The sequence below is a fragment of the Panulirus ornatus genome, chromosome 73, assembly GCF_036320965.1.
Source record: "Panulirus ornatus isolate Po-2019 chromosome 73, ASM3632096v1, whole genome shotgun sequence".
Lineage (NCBI taxonomy): Eukaryota > Metazoa > Arthropoda > Malacostraca > Decapoda > Palinuridae > Panulirus > Panulirus ornatus.
In genome coordinates, this window is record NC_092296.1 from 9,711,853 (window position 1) to 9,729,779 (window position 17,927).

At 41.4% G+C, this 17,927-nt stretch overlaps 1 protein-coding gene across 31 annotated transcripts in view; it reads left to right on the top strand.

The window, feature by feature from the left end:
* LOC139748170 (uncharacterized) overlaps positions 1–17,927 on the top strand; it is a 33,706-nt gene that overhangs the window by 1,718 nt on the left and 14,061 nt on the right. The gene's annotated exons all lie outside the window — the stretch shown is intronic.

Below are 17,927 nucleotides of genomic sequence, written 5' to 3' on the forward strand. Positions count from 1 at the left end.
TCATAATTTCCTTCTCGAAGCTTCAAGCTGTTATCTGTAATTATACGTTTAATTATATGTTTAATGAATAATTTGACATCACAATAGTGCCAAGTGAAACTAGAGAGTTACGAAAACCTTTGTGGATGCTAGAGAGGTAACTCATTGACTCCGGGTTGTCACTGGTCTCATATAGATAGTTATGAAATATTTTTTTGTTCCAATAATCCATGAATTATCACCATAAGCACTTTCAAACATTGATGATCCATTTATTTGACTACAGCTCTGGTATGATGCTTTATATGTCTTATCTCATAAATTCTTGACAAATGATGAATGCAGACCTTGTAACTTCTTTGCACCTTCTCTGCACTCACATCCATAATACGAGGCGCACATTCTGCCACACACGATACATAAGGTACACATTCTGCCACACACGATACATAAGGTACACATTCTGCCACACAGGATAAATGACGCACATTCTGCAACACATGATACATGAGGCATACATGCTGCCACACACGATACATGAGGCACACGTTCTACCACACACAATACATAAGGTACACATTCTGCCAGACACGACATATAAGGTACACATTCTGCCACACAGGATACATGAGGCACACATTCTAGACACAAGATACATGAGGCACACATTCTGCCACACACGATACATGTAGCACACATTTTGCCAGACACGATACATAAGGCGCACAATCTGCCACACACGATACATAAGGTAAACATTCTGCCTCACACGATACTTAAGGTACACATTCTGCCACACACGATACATGAGGCAAACATTCTACCACACACGATACATGAGGCACACATTCTACTACACACGATACATGAAACACATTCTGCCACACACATAATACATGAGGCACACATTCTACCACAACGATACATGAGGCACACATTCTGCCACACACGATACATGTGGCACATATTCTGCCACACACGATACATGAGGCGCAAATTCTGCTACACACGATTCATAAGGTAGAAAATCTGCCACACACGATACATAGAGTACACATGCTGCCACACACGATACATAAGGGACACATTCTGCCACACACGATACATGAGGCACACATTCTGCCAGACATGATACTTGTGACACACATTCTGCCACACACGATACATGAGGCGGACATTCTACCACACGCGATACAAAAGGTACACATCTGCCTCACAGGATACATAAGGTACACATTCTACCACACACGATACATGAGGCACACATTCTGCCACACACGATACATGGGGCACACATTCTACCACAACGATACGTGAAACACACATTCTACCACACATGATACATGAGGCACACATTCTACCAAACTAGATACATAAGGCACACATTCTACCACAACGATACATGAGGCAAACATTCTGCCACACACGATACATGTGACACACAGTCTCCCACACACGATACATGAGGCGCATATTCTGCCACACGATACATAAGGTACACATTCTGCCACACACGATACATAAGGTACACATTCTGCCACACACGATACATAAGGGACACATTCTGCTACACACCATACATGAGGCACACATTCTACCACACACGATGCATGAGGCACACATTCTACCACAACGCCACATGAGACACACATTCTGCCACAAACGATACATGTGGCACAAATTCTGCCACACAATATACATAAGGCACACATTCTGCCACAAATGATACATAAGGCACACATTTTACCACACGATACATGAGGCACACATTCTGCCACATACGATACATGTGGCACATAGTCTACCACACACGATACATGAGGCGCATATTTTGCTGCACACAATACATAAGGTCTGCCACACATGATACATAAGGGACACATTTGCCACACACCATACATGAGGCACACATTCTACCACACACCATACATGAGGCACACATTCTACCAAAACGCTACATGAGACACACATTCTGCCACAAACGATACATGTGGTACATATTCTGCCACACGCGATACCTGAGGCGCATATTCTGCCACACATGATACATAAGGTACACATTCTCCCACACACAATACATGTGGCACAAATTCTGCCACACACGACACATAAGGCACACATTTTTCCACACACGATACATGAGGCACACATTCTGCCACACACGATACATGTGGCACATAGTCTACCACACACGATACATGAGGCGCATATTTTGCCACACACGATACATAAGGTACACATTCTGCCACACACGATACATAAGGGACACATTCTGCCACACACTATACATGAGGCACACATTCTACCACACACCATACATGAGACACACATTCTACCACAACGCTACATTAGACACACATTCTGCCACAAACGATACATGTGGCACATATTCTGCCATACGCGATACCTGAGGCGCATATTCTGCCACACACGATACATGAGCTACACAGTCTCCCACACACGATACATGTGGCACAAATTCTGCCACACACGATACATAAGGCACACATTCTGCCACACACGATACATAAGGCACACATTTTACCACACACGATACATGAGGCACAGATTCTGCCAAACACGATACTTGTGGCACACATTCTGCCACACACTATACATAAGGCGCACATTCTGCCACACACGATACATAAGGAACACATTCTGCCACAGGATAAATTAGCTAGCAAACACGATACATGAGGTAATCATTCTAACACACAGGATACATGTGGCACACATTCTTCCACACACGATACATGTGGCACACATTCTACCACATCGATACATGAGGCGAACATTCTGCCACACACGATACGTAAGGTACACATTCTGCCACACACGATGCACAAAGTAATCATTCTGCCACACACGATACATAAGGAACACATTCTGCCACACACGATAAATGAGGCACATATTCTACCACACACGATATACGAGGCACACATTCTACCACAACGCTACATGAAGCACACATTCTGCTACACACGATACTTGTGCCACATATTCTGCCTCACGCGATACATGAGCCCAAATTCTGCCACACACGATACTTAAGGTACACATTCTACCACACACGATACATAAGGTACACATTCTGCCACACACGATACATAAGCGACACATTGTGCCACACACGATACATGAGGCACACATTTTACCACACATGATACATGAAGCACACATTCTGCCAAACATGATACTTGTGGCACACATTCTACCACACACGATACATGAGGTGCACATTCTGCGGCAATCATTATGCCACTCACGATACATGAAACACAAATTCTTCAACAAAAGATACATAAGGTACACATTCGGCCTCACAAGATACATGAGGGATACCTTCTGCCACACACGATACATAAGGTACACATCCTGCCACACACGATACATGAAGCACACATTCTGCCACATATGATGCATGAGGCATAAATTCTACCACACACGATACATAAGGTACACATTCTACCAGACACGACACATAAGGTACACATTCTGCCACACAGGATACATAAGGCACACATTCTACCTCACACGATACATGAGGCGCAACGTCTGCCACACACGATACATAAGGGACACATTGTGCCACACACGATACATAAGGTACACATTCTGCCACACACGATACATGAAACACACAATCTGACACACACGATACATGAGGCAAACATTCTTCCACACACGATACATGAGGCACACATTGTACCACAACAATGCATGAGGCACACAATCTTCCACACACGATACATGTGGCACATAGTGTGCCACACACGATACATGAAGCGCGTATTCTGCCACACACGATACATAAGGGACACATTCTGTCACACACGGTACATGAGGCACACATTCTGGTAAACTCTATACTTGTGGCACACATTTTGCCACAAACGATACAGGAGGCGGACATTCTGCCACACTCGATACATAAGGTACACATCTGCCACACACTATATATAAGGTACACATTCTGCCACACTCGATATATGAGGCAAACATTCTGCCACACACAGTACATGGGGGAGACAATATACCACAGCGATACACGAAACACATTCTACCACACACGATACATGAGGCACACATTCTACCAGACACGATACATGAGGCACACATTCTTCCACACGATACATGTGGCACACATTGTACCATACACAATAAATAAGGCACACATTCTGCCACACGATACATAAGGTACACATTCTCCAACACACTATACATGAGGCGCATATCTACCACACACGATACATAAGGTACAGGTTCTGCAACACACGATACATAAGCGACACAATGTGCCACACACGATGCATGAGGCACAAATTCTACCACACACGATACATGAGGCACACATTCTACCACAAAGCTACATGAGGCACATATGCTGCCACACACGATACATGTGGCACATATTCTGCCACACGCAATACATGATACCACACACGATACATAAGGTACAGGTTCTGCAACACACGATACATAAGCGACACAATGTGCCACACACGATGCATGAGGCACAAATTCTACCACACACGATACATGAGGCACACATTCTACCACAAAGCTACATGAGGCACATATGCTGCCACACACGATACATGTGGCACATATTCTGCCACACGCAATACATGAGGCCCATATTCTGCCACACACGATACATAAGGTACACATTCTGCCACACACGATACATAAGGCACACCTGCCACACACGATACATGAGGCACATATGCCACACATGATACATAAGGGACACATTCTGCCACACACGATACATGAGGCACATATTATGCCACACAATACATAAGGCACACATTCTACCACAACGCTACAGGAGGCACACAATCTACCACACACGATACATAAGGTACAAATTCTGCCACACACGATACATAAGGTACAGGTTCTGCAACACACGATACATAAGCGAAACATTGTGCCACACACGATACATAAGGGACACATTCTGCCACACACGTTACATTTAGCACATATTCTGCCACACGCAATACTAGAGGCCCATATTCTGCCACACACGATACATAAGGTACACATTCTGCCACGCACGATACATAAGGTACACCTTCTGCCACACACAATGCATAAGGTACAGATTCTGCCACACACGATACATACGTTACACATTCTGCCACACACGATATATGAGGCCCATATTCTGCCACACACGATACATAAGCGACACATTGTACCATACACGATACATGAGGCACATTTTAAAACACATGATACATGAGGCACACATTCTGCCAAACACGATACTTGTGGCACACATTCTACCACACACGATACATGAGGCGCACATTCTGCCACACATTATACATAAGATACGCATGCTGCCACACGATACATAAGGTACACATTCTGCCACACGATACATAAGGTACACATTCTGCCACACACGATAAATGAGACACAAATTCTTCAACAAAAGATACATAAGGTACACATTCGGCCTCATACGATACATGAGGAGCACCTTCTGCCACACACAAGACATAATGTACACATTCTGCCACATATGATACATGTGGCATACATTCTGCCACACACGATACATAAGGTACACATTCTGCCACACACAATACATAACGTAGACATCTTGCCACACACAATGCATAAGGTACACATTCTGCCACACACAATACGTAAGGTACACATTCCGCCACGCACGATACATGAGGCACACATTCTGCCACATATGATATATGAGAGACAAATTCTACCACACACGATACATGAGGAACACATTCTAACACACACGATATATGAGGCACACATTCTGCAACACACGATACATAAGGCACACATTCTGCAACACACGATACATAAGGCAAACATTCTGCCACACACGGTACATAGGGCACACATTCTGCCACACACGATACATGAGGCACACATTCTTCCACAAAAGATACATGGGGCGCACATTCTGCCACACACGATACATATGGCACACATTCTGACACACACTATACATAAGACCCATATTCTGCCCACACGAAGCAAAAGTAACACATTCTGCCACACACGATACATAAGATACACATTCTGCCACACAGGATACACGAGGCACACATTATGCCACTCACGATACATGAGACACAAATTCTTCAACAAAAGATACATAAGGTACACATTCGGCCTCACACGATACACGAGGGACACCTTCTGCCACACACAATACATAAGGTACACATTCTGCCACACACAATACATAAGGTACCCATTCTGACACACAAAATACACAAGGGGCACATTCCGCCACACAAGATACATGAGGCACACATTCTGCCACATATGATACATGAGGCACACATTCTTCCAAACACGATACATGAGGCACACATTCTGCCACACACGATACATAAGGTACACATTCCGCCACACACGATACATGAGGCACACATTCTGCCACACACGATACATAAGGTACACATTCTGCCGCACACGATACATGAGGCACACATTCTGCCACACACGATACATAAGGTACACATTCTGCCACACACAATATATAAGGTACACATTCTGCCACACGCAATACATAAGGTACACATTCTGCCACACACAATACATAAGGTACACATTCTGCCACACAAGATACATGAAGCACACATTCTGCCACATCTGATCCATGAGGCATACATTCTACCACACACGATACATAAGGTACACATTCTACCAGACACAACACATAATGTACACATGCTGCCACACAGGATATATGAGGCACACACTCTACCTCACACGATACATGAGGCACACATTCTGCCCCATACTATATATGTGGCATACATTCTGCAAAACACGATACATGAGGCGCAAAATCTGCCACACACGATACATAAGGTACATATTCTGCCACACACGATACATGTGGCACACATTCTACCACACACGGTACATGAGGCGCACATTCTGCCACACACGAGACATAAGGTACACATTCTGCCACACGATACATAAAGGACACATTCTGCCACACGATACATACATTACACATTTTGCCACACGTGACACATGAGGCAAACATTCTACCAAACCCGATACATGAGGCACACATTCTACCACACACGATACATTGGGCACATATTCTGCCATACACGATACATGAGGTACACATTCTACCACACACGTTACATAAGGCAAACATTCTGCCACACACGATACATTGGGCACACATTCTGCCACACACGATACATGAGGCACACATTCTTCCACAAAAGATACATGGGGCACACATTCTGCCACACACGATACATATGGCACACATTCTGACACACACTAAACATGAGACCCATATTCTACCCACAAGAAGCATAAGGAACACATTCTGCCACACACGATACTTGAGGCACACATTCTACCACACACGATACATGAGGGACACATTCTACCACACACGATACATGAGGCGCACATTTTGCCACACACGATACATAAGGTACATTCTGCCACAGACGATACATGTGGCACACATTCTGCCACACATGATATATAAGGCACACATTGTGCCACACACGATACATGAGGCACACATTCTACAAACACGATACATGAGGCACACATTGTACCACACGATACAAGAGGCACATATCCTGCCACACGATACATGAGGCACACATTCTACCAACACGATACATGAGGCACACATTTTAACACACACGATACATGAGGCACACATTCTACCAAACATGATAAACGAGGCACACATTGTACCACACGATACAAGAGGCACATATCCTGCCACACGATACATGAGGCACACATTGTGCCAAACACGATACATACGGCACGCGTACAACCATAACTGATACATGAGGCACATATTCAGCCACACACGATACATAAGGGAGAGATTCTGCCACACACGATACATGAGGCACACATTCTACCACCACACACAATACATGAGGCGCACATTCTACCACACACGATATACGAGGCACACATTATGCCACACACGATACATGCGCACATTCTACCGCACACGATACACGAGCCACACATTTTGCCACACACTGTACATGTGGCACACATTCTGCCACACACGATACATGAGGCACACCTTCTACCACTCGCAATACATAAGGCACGAATTCTTCCACTCACGATACATAAGGTACACATTCTGTCACACACGATACATGAAGGAAAGATTCTGCCACACACGATATATAAGGTACACATTCTGCCACACACGATACATGTGGCACAAATTCTGCCACACACGATACATAAGATACACATTCTGCCACACAAGATACATGAGGTCCACATTCTGCCCACGCGAAACACATAGAGTACATTCTGCCACACACGATACATAAGGCACACATTTTCCCACACACGATACATGATGCGCAAATTCGGCCACATACGATACATTAGGTACACATTCTGTCACACACGATACATGTGGCACACATTTTACCACACGTGATATATGAGGTAAGCATTCTACCACACACGATACATGAGGAACACATTCTAACACACACGATACATGAGGCACACTTTCTACCACACAAAATACATGAGGCACATATTCTACTAGACACAAGACATGCGGCACACATTCTACCACACACGATACATGAGGCACACATTCTACCACACACGATACATGAGGCGCAACTGTACCACACGATACAAGAGGCACATATTCTGCCACACGATACATGAGGCAAACATTCTGCCCCACACGATACATAAGGGACACATTCTGCCACACGATACATAAGGTATACATTCTGCCACACACGATACATAAGGGACACATCCCGCCTCACATGATACATGAGGCACACATTCTGCCACACACGATACATGAGGCACACATTCGGGCACACAAGATACGTGAGGGGCACATTCTGCCACACAGGATACATAAGGTACACATTCTGCCACACACGATATATGTCGCACGCATTCTGCCACACACGATACATGAGGCACATATTCTGCCACACACGATAAATGAGGCACAAAGCCTGACACACACGATACAGGAGGTGCACATTCTGCCACATACGATATATAAGGTACACATTCTGCCATATGCTATACATGAGGCAAACATTCTACCACACACGATACATAAGGAACACATTCTAACACACAAGATACACGAGGCACACATTCTACCACACACTATACATGCGGCACACATTCTACCACACACGATACATGAGGCACACATTCTACCACCCATGGTATATGAGGCACACATTCTAACACACACAATACATGAGGCAAACATTCTACCACACATGATAAATGAGGCACATATTCTACCACACATGATACATGAGGCGAACATTCTACTACATATGATACATGAGGCGCATACTCTAACACACACAATACATGAAGCACACATTCTAGCACATGATACATGTGGCACACATTCTATCACACAAGACACATGAGGCACACATTCTACCACACATGATACATGAGGCACAGATTGTACCACACGATACAAGGGGCACATATTCTACCACACGATACATGAGGCACACATTCTGCCACAGACAATACATAAGGGACACATTCTGCCACACAAGGTACATGAGAACACATTCTAACACACACGATACATGAGGCACACATTCTAACACACACGATACATGAGGTACACATTCTACCATACACGATACGTGAGGCAAACATTCTTCCACACACGATACATGAGACACACATTCTTCCACATACGATACATCAGGCACACATTCTACTACACGGTACATGACACCTACAGTCTACCACACACGATACACGAGGCACACATTCTACCGCACACGATACATGAGGCGCACATTTTACCACACACTATACATGTGGCACACATTCTGCCACACACGATACATGAGGCGCACATTCTGTCACACACGATACATTCTGTACACATTCTGCCAGACATGGTAGATAAGGGGCACATTCTGCCACACAAGGTGCATGACACACATATTTTACCACATACGATACATGAGGCACACATTCTGCCCCACACGATATATGTGGCACCATTTCTGCCACACACAATACATGAGGCACATACTCTGCCACACAGGATACATAAGGTACACATTCTGCCACACACAATACATAAGGTACACATTTGCCACACATGATGCAGAAGTTACACATTCTGCCACACACGATACATGAGGTACAAATTCTGCCACACACGAAACATGAGGCCCACATGCCGCCACAAAAAGATACATGAGGTGCACTTTCTGCCACACACGATACATAAGGTACACATTCTGCCACACACGATATATGTGGCACACATTCTGCCACACACGATACATAAGGCACACATTTTCCCACACACGATACATGATGCGCAAATTCGGCCACATACGATACATAAGGTACACATTCTGCCACACACGATACATGTGGCACACATTTTACCACACATGATATATGAGGCAAGCATTCTACCACACACGATACATGAGGAACACATTCTAACACACACGATACATGAGGCACACTTTCTACCACACAAAATACATGAGGCACATATTCTACTAGACACAAGACATGCGGCACACATTCTACCACACACGATACATGAGGCGCAACTGTACCACACGATACAAGAGGCACATATTCTGCCACACGATACATGAGGCAAAGATTCTGCCACACACGATACATAAGGGACACATTCTGCCACACGATACATAAGGTACACATTCTGCCACACACGATACATGAGGGACACATTCTGCCTCACATGATACATGAGGCACACATTCTGCCACACACGATACATGAGGCACACATTCGGCCACACAAGATACAGTGAGGGACACATTCTGCCACACAGGATACATAAGGTACACATACTGCCACACACGATATATGTCGCACGCATTCTGCCACCCACGATACATAAGGCATATATTCTGCCACACACGATACATGAGGCACATATCCTGCTACACACGATACAGGAAGTGCACATTCTGCCACATACGATATATAAGGTACACATTCTGCCATATGCTATACATGAGGTACACATGCTGCCACACACGATACATGCGGTACACATTTTACCACACATGATACATGAGGCAAACATTCTACCACACACGATATATAAGGAACACATTCTAACACACAAGATACATGAGGCACAGATCTACCACACACTATACATGCGGCACACATTCTACCACACACGATACATGAGGCACACATTCTACCACACATAGTATATGAGGCACACATTCTAACACACACAATACATGAGGCAAACATTCTACCACACATGATACATGAGGCACATATTCTACCACACATGATACATGAGGCGAACATTTTACTACATATGATACATGAGGCGCATACTCTAACACACACAATACATGAAGCACACATTCTAGCACATGATACATGTGGCACACATTCTATATACGTGAAGCACACATTCTACCACACATGATACATGAGGCACAGATTGTACCACACGATACAAGAGGCACAGATTGTACCACACGATACAATAGACATATATTCTACCACACAATACATGAGGCACACATTCTACCACACATGATACATGAGGCACACATTCTGCCATACACGGTACATGAGGCACACATTCTTCCACACACGATACATGAGGCACACATTCTACCACACACGATACATAAAGAACACATTCTGCTACAGACGATACATGAGGCACACATTTTACCACACACGATACATGAGGCACACATTCTACTACACATGATACATGAAGCACACATTCTACCACACATGATACATGACCACACATTCTAACACACACGATACCTGAGGCACACATTCTAACACACACGATACATGAGGTACACATTCTACCACACACGATACATGAGGCAAACATTCTTCCACACACGGTACATGAGACACACATTCTTCCACACACGATACATCAGGCACACATTCTACTACACACAATACATGAGACCCACAATCTACCACACACGATACATGAGGCACACAATCTACCGCACATGATACATGAGGCACACATTTTACCACACACTAGACATGTGGCACACATTCTGCCACACACGATACATGAGGCGTACATTCTGTCACACACGATACATTCTGTACACATTTGCCAGACATGGTAGATGAGGGGCACATTCTGCCACACAAGGTGCATGAGACACATATTTTACCACACACGATACATGAGGCACACATTCTGCCCCACACGATATATATGGCACAATTTCTGCCACACAATACATGAGGCATATGCTCTGCCGCAGAGGATACATAAGGTACACATTCTGCCACACACGATATGTAAGGTACACATTCTGCCACACATGATACATGAGATGCACATTCTGCCACACACGATACATGTGGCACACATTCTGCCGCACACGATACATGAGTCCCACATTCTGCCCACACGATACATAAGGTACACATTCTTCCACACAAAATATATAAGATACACATTCTGCCACACACGATACATGAGGCACACATTCTAACACACACGATACATGAGGCACACATTCTACCACACATGATACATGCGGCACATATTCTCCCACACAAGATACATGAGCCACACATTCTGCCACACACGATACATGAGGCACACATTCTGCCACACACGATACATATGGAACAAATTTTATCACACATGATACATGAGGCACACATTCTACCACACACGATACATGAGGCACACATTCTACCACACGCGATACATGCGGCACATATTCTACCACACATGATACATGAGGCACACATTGTACCACACGATACAAGAGGCACATATTCTGCCACACGATACATGAGGCACACATTCTGCCACACACGATACATGCGGCACGCATACTACCATAACCGATGCATGAGGCACACATTCAGCCACACACGATACATAAGGGGATCTGCCACAGACGATACATGAGTCACACATTCTACCACCACACGCGATACATGAGGCGCACATTCTACCACACACGATAAATGAGGCACAATATACATGTGGCACACATTCTGCCACACACGATACATGTGGCACACATTCTGCCACACACGACACAAAAGGTACACATTCTGCCACTCGCGATACATGAGGCACACATTCTGCCACACACTATATATAAGGTACACATTCTGCCACACACGATACATGAGGCACACATTCTGCCACACACGATACATGAGAGACACATTTAACCACACACAATACTCGAGGCACGTATCCTACCACACACGATACATGAGTCTCACATTTCACCACATACGATGTATGTGGCACGCATTTTGCCACACACGATATATACGGCACACATTCTGCCACACACGATACATAAGGTACACACTCTGCCACACCTGATACATGGGACACATTCGTCCACACACGATACATGTGGCGCACATTCTGCGACAACCGATGTATGAGGCCCACATTCTGCCCACACGATACATAAGGTACACATTCTGCCACACACAATACATAAGATACACATTCTGCCACGCACGATACATGAGGCACACATTGTGGCACTCGCGATACATGAGGCATACATTCTTCCACTCATGATTCACAAGATACACAATCTGCCACACACGATACATGAGGGAAAGATTCTGCCACACACGATACATAAGATACACATTCTGCCAGACACGATACATAAGATGCACATTCTGCCACACACGATACATAAGATGCATATTCTGTCACACACGATACATAAGATACACATTCTGCCACACACGACACATAAGATGCACATTCTGCCGCACACGATACATAAGATGCACATTCTGCCACACACGATACATAAGATGCACATTCTGCCACACACGATACATAAGATGCACATTCTGATACATACGATACATAATGCACATTCTGCCACACACAATACATGAGGGACACCATCTGCCACAAACGATACAAAAGGTACACATTCTGGCACACACGATACATGTGGCACGCATCCTGTCACACACGATACATAAGGTACACATTCTGCCACACACGATATATGATGCACACATTCTGCCACACACGGTACATGAGGCACACAATCTGCCACACACGATACATGTGGCACACATTCTGCCACACACGTTACTTGAGGCACACATTCTACCACACACAATACATGAGGCGCACATTCTGCTACACACGATACACAAGGTACACATTCTGCCACATACGATAAAGAAGTTACACATTCTTCCACAAACGATACATGAGGAGCACATTCTGCTACACAAGATACATGAGGCCTCGCATTTTCCTTAGATTTTCAAATTCTTCAGATTTTTATGAAAATCTGTGTTTAGATGGTTTTCTTTATGCTGATTACGTATTTCGAATCAAAACACTACATTTCTTAATATCAACTGTGTTAATAACACTTTGATAAATTACATTAATATTCGTGTGCTAAATACTCCACTCGTTAGAATATTTTACACATTTTGACTACATATTCTGCTAGGGAATTTCGTGAATTTTTTGATACCATAGATTTTCTTGAAAATTTCAGTATAGATATCAAGAGTGCTGAACAAGAATCTGTGGTCAAAGTTAGATTTTTTTCGATTTAGTGGAGTAATTAGCACACGAATATTTATGTAATTTATTTAAGTGCTGATAATACGTTTAATATTAGGAAATGTAGTTTTTTTTTCAAAATACGTAATCAGGATAAAGATTACCATCTATACGCTGATTTTCATAAAAATCTGAAGAATTTGAAAATGGGAGGAATTTCCGCGATCTTTTTTTTTGTCTTGATTTTTTTTTTTTATTTCAGTATAGATGCTATTACACCTGCTGAATAAGAATCTGTGGCAAAATGTGAAAAATATTCTAATTAGTGGAGTAATTAGCACACGAATATTAGTGCAATTAATCAAAGTTCTAGTAACACGGTTGATATTAGGAAATATAGTGTTTTAATTCAAAATACCTAATCAACTTAATGTCGTCTATTATCATTTTCATGAAAGTCTGAAAAACTTGAAAATCTGTTGAGAATGTTAGGCTATTACCTTGGAATTTTCGTGATTCTTTTGATACCATGGATTTTCTTGAAAAGTTAAGTATAGATGCTATTAAGAGTGCTGAATAAGAATCTGTTGTCAAAAGTATAGATGCTATTAAGAGTGCTGAATAAGAATCTGTGGTCAAAATTTAGAAATTACTCTAATTATTAGAATAATTAGCACACGAATATTAATGTAATTAAGGTGCTAATAACACGGTTAATATTAGGAAATGTGTGTTGATTCGAAATACGTAATCAGCTTGCAGAATATCATCTATACTTAGATTTTCATTAAAGTCTGAAGAACTTGAAAATCTGAGGAAAATGCAAGGCCTGGGAATTTTCGTGATTTTTTTGATCTTATGGATTTTCTTGAAACTGTGGTCAAAATGTAGAAATATTTCTAATTAGTGGAGTAATTAGCACACGAATGTAAATGTAATTAATTAAAGTGCTAATAACTCGATTATATTAGGAAAGTAGAGTTTTTATTCGAAATACGTAATCAGCATAAAGAATACCATCTATACTCAGCTATGGCCTTGGAATTTTCATGATTTTTTTGACACATTAGATTTTCTTGAAAATTACAGTATAGATGTTATTAAGAGTCCTGAATAAGAATCTGTGGTCAAAATTTAAAACTTTTTGTAATTAGTGGAGTAATTAGCACACGAATATTACTGAAATTAAATTAAGTGCTAATAACACGTTTAATATTTCTAATTAGTGGAGTAATTAGCACACGAATGTTAATGTAATTAATCAAAGTGCTAATAACACGATTATATTAGGATATGTTGTTTTAATTCGAAATACGTAATCAGAATAAAGAAAACCATCTAGACAGATTTTTATAAAAATCTGAAGAATTTGAAAATCTGAGAAAAATGCAAAGCCTTGGAAATTTCGTGATTTTCTTTTTTATGTAGATTTTCTTGATAATTTCAGTATGGATGCTATTAAGAGTGCTAAATAAGAATTTGTGGTCAAAATTTAAAGATTTGTGTAATGTAGTAATTAGCACACGAACATTAATGTAGTTACGTGCTAATAACACGGTTAATATTAGGAAATGTAGTGTATTGATCGAAATACGTAATCAGTATAAAGAATTCCATCTATACATAGATTTTCATTAAGATCTGAAGGATTTGAAAATCTGAGAAAAATGTTGGTATAGCCTTGGAAGTTTCATGTTTTTTTTTGCATGGATTTTCTTGAAAATTTCAGTATACATGGTATTAAGAATGCTGAATAAGAATCTGTGGTCAAGATGTAGAAATCATTCTGATTAGTGGAGTAATTAGCACACGAATATCAATGTAATTAAGTAAAGTGCTAATAAGATGGTTAATATTAGGAAATGTAGTTTTTTGATTCAAAATACGTAATCAGCATAAAGAATACCATCTATACTCATATTGGCATTAAAATCTGAAAAACCTGAAAATCTGAGGAAAATATAAGGCTATAGCCTGGGAATTTTCGTGATTTTTTGATAGAACGGATTTCCTTAAGAAATTCAGTATAGATGCTGTGGTCAGAATTTAAATTTTTTTCTATTTAGTGGAGTAATTAAACACGAATATTTATGTAATTTATTTAAGTGCTAATAACACGTTTGATATTAGAAAATGTAGTGTTTTGACTCGAAATACGTAATCAGCATAAAGAAAACCATCTAAACTCAGATTTTCATAAAAATCTGAATATGAAAACCTGAAGAAAATGCAAGGCTATAGCCTTGGAATTTTAGTGATTGTTTGGAGGGCATAAATTTTTTGGAAGATTTAAGTATAGGTGCTATTACGCCTGCCAAGAATCTGTGGTCAAAATGTGGAAAATATTCTTATTAGTGGAGTAATTAGCACACGAATATCAATGCGATTAGTTAAGGTGCTAATAACACGCTTAACATTAGGAAATGTAGTGTTCTGATTCGAAATGCGTGATCATCATAAAGAAAACCATCCATGTTCAGATTTTCATTAAAATCTGAAGAAATTGAAAATTTGAGGAAAATGCAAAGCTTTAGCCTTGGAATTTTCGTGATTTTTTTTATGTGGATTTTTTTGAAAACTCAGTATAGATGCTATCAAGCGTGTTGAATAAGAATCTGTAGTCAAAATGTAGAAGTTATTCTAATTAGTGGAGTAAATAGCACACGAATATTATTGTAATTTATGTAAATGCTAATAACACGTTTGATATTAGGAAATGTAGTGTTTTGATTGGAAATACGTAATCAGCATAAAGAATGCCCTCTATACAAAGATTTTCATTAAAATCTGAAGAATTTGAAAATCTGAGGAAAATGCATGGCTATAGCCCTGGAATTTTCGTGATTTTTTTTTTATATGGATCTTCTTGAAAATTTCAGTATAGATATTATTGTGCTGCATAAGAATCTGTGGTCAAAATGTAGAAATTATTCTAATTAATGGAGTAATTAGCACACGATTATTAATGTAATCACTTAAAGTGCTAACAACACGGTTAATATTAGGAAATGTAGCGTTTTGATTCGAAGTACGTGATCAACATATGGATACCATCTATACTCAGATTATCATTACAATCTGAAGAACTCGAAAATCTGAGGAAAATGCAAGGCTATATATAGCCTTGGAATTTTCGTGATTTTTTTTTTATATGGATCTTCAAGATTTTTTTTATATGGATTTTCTTGAAAATTTCAGTATAGATGCTATTAAGAATGCTGAGACAAACATTGTGCCACACACGATACATGAGGCATACATTCTGCCACATATGATACAGCTACAGAAACAATGATCAGAATCGGGAATTCTTCCAAATTTAGAGAAATTGACAAATACGAATGAACTAAACTTGGCA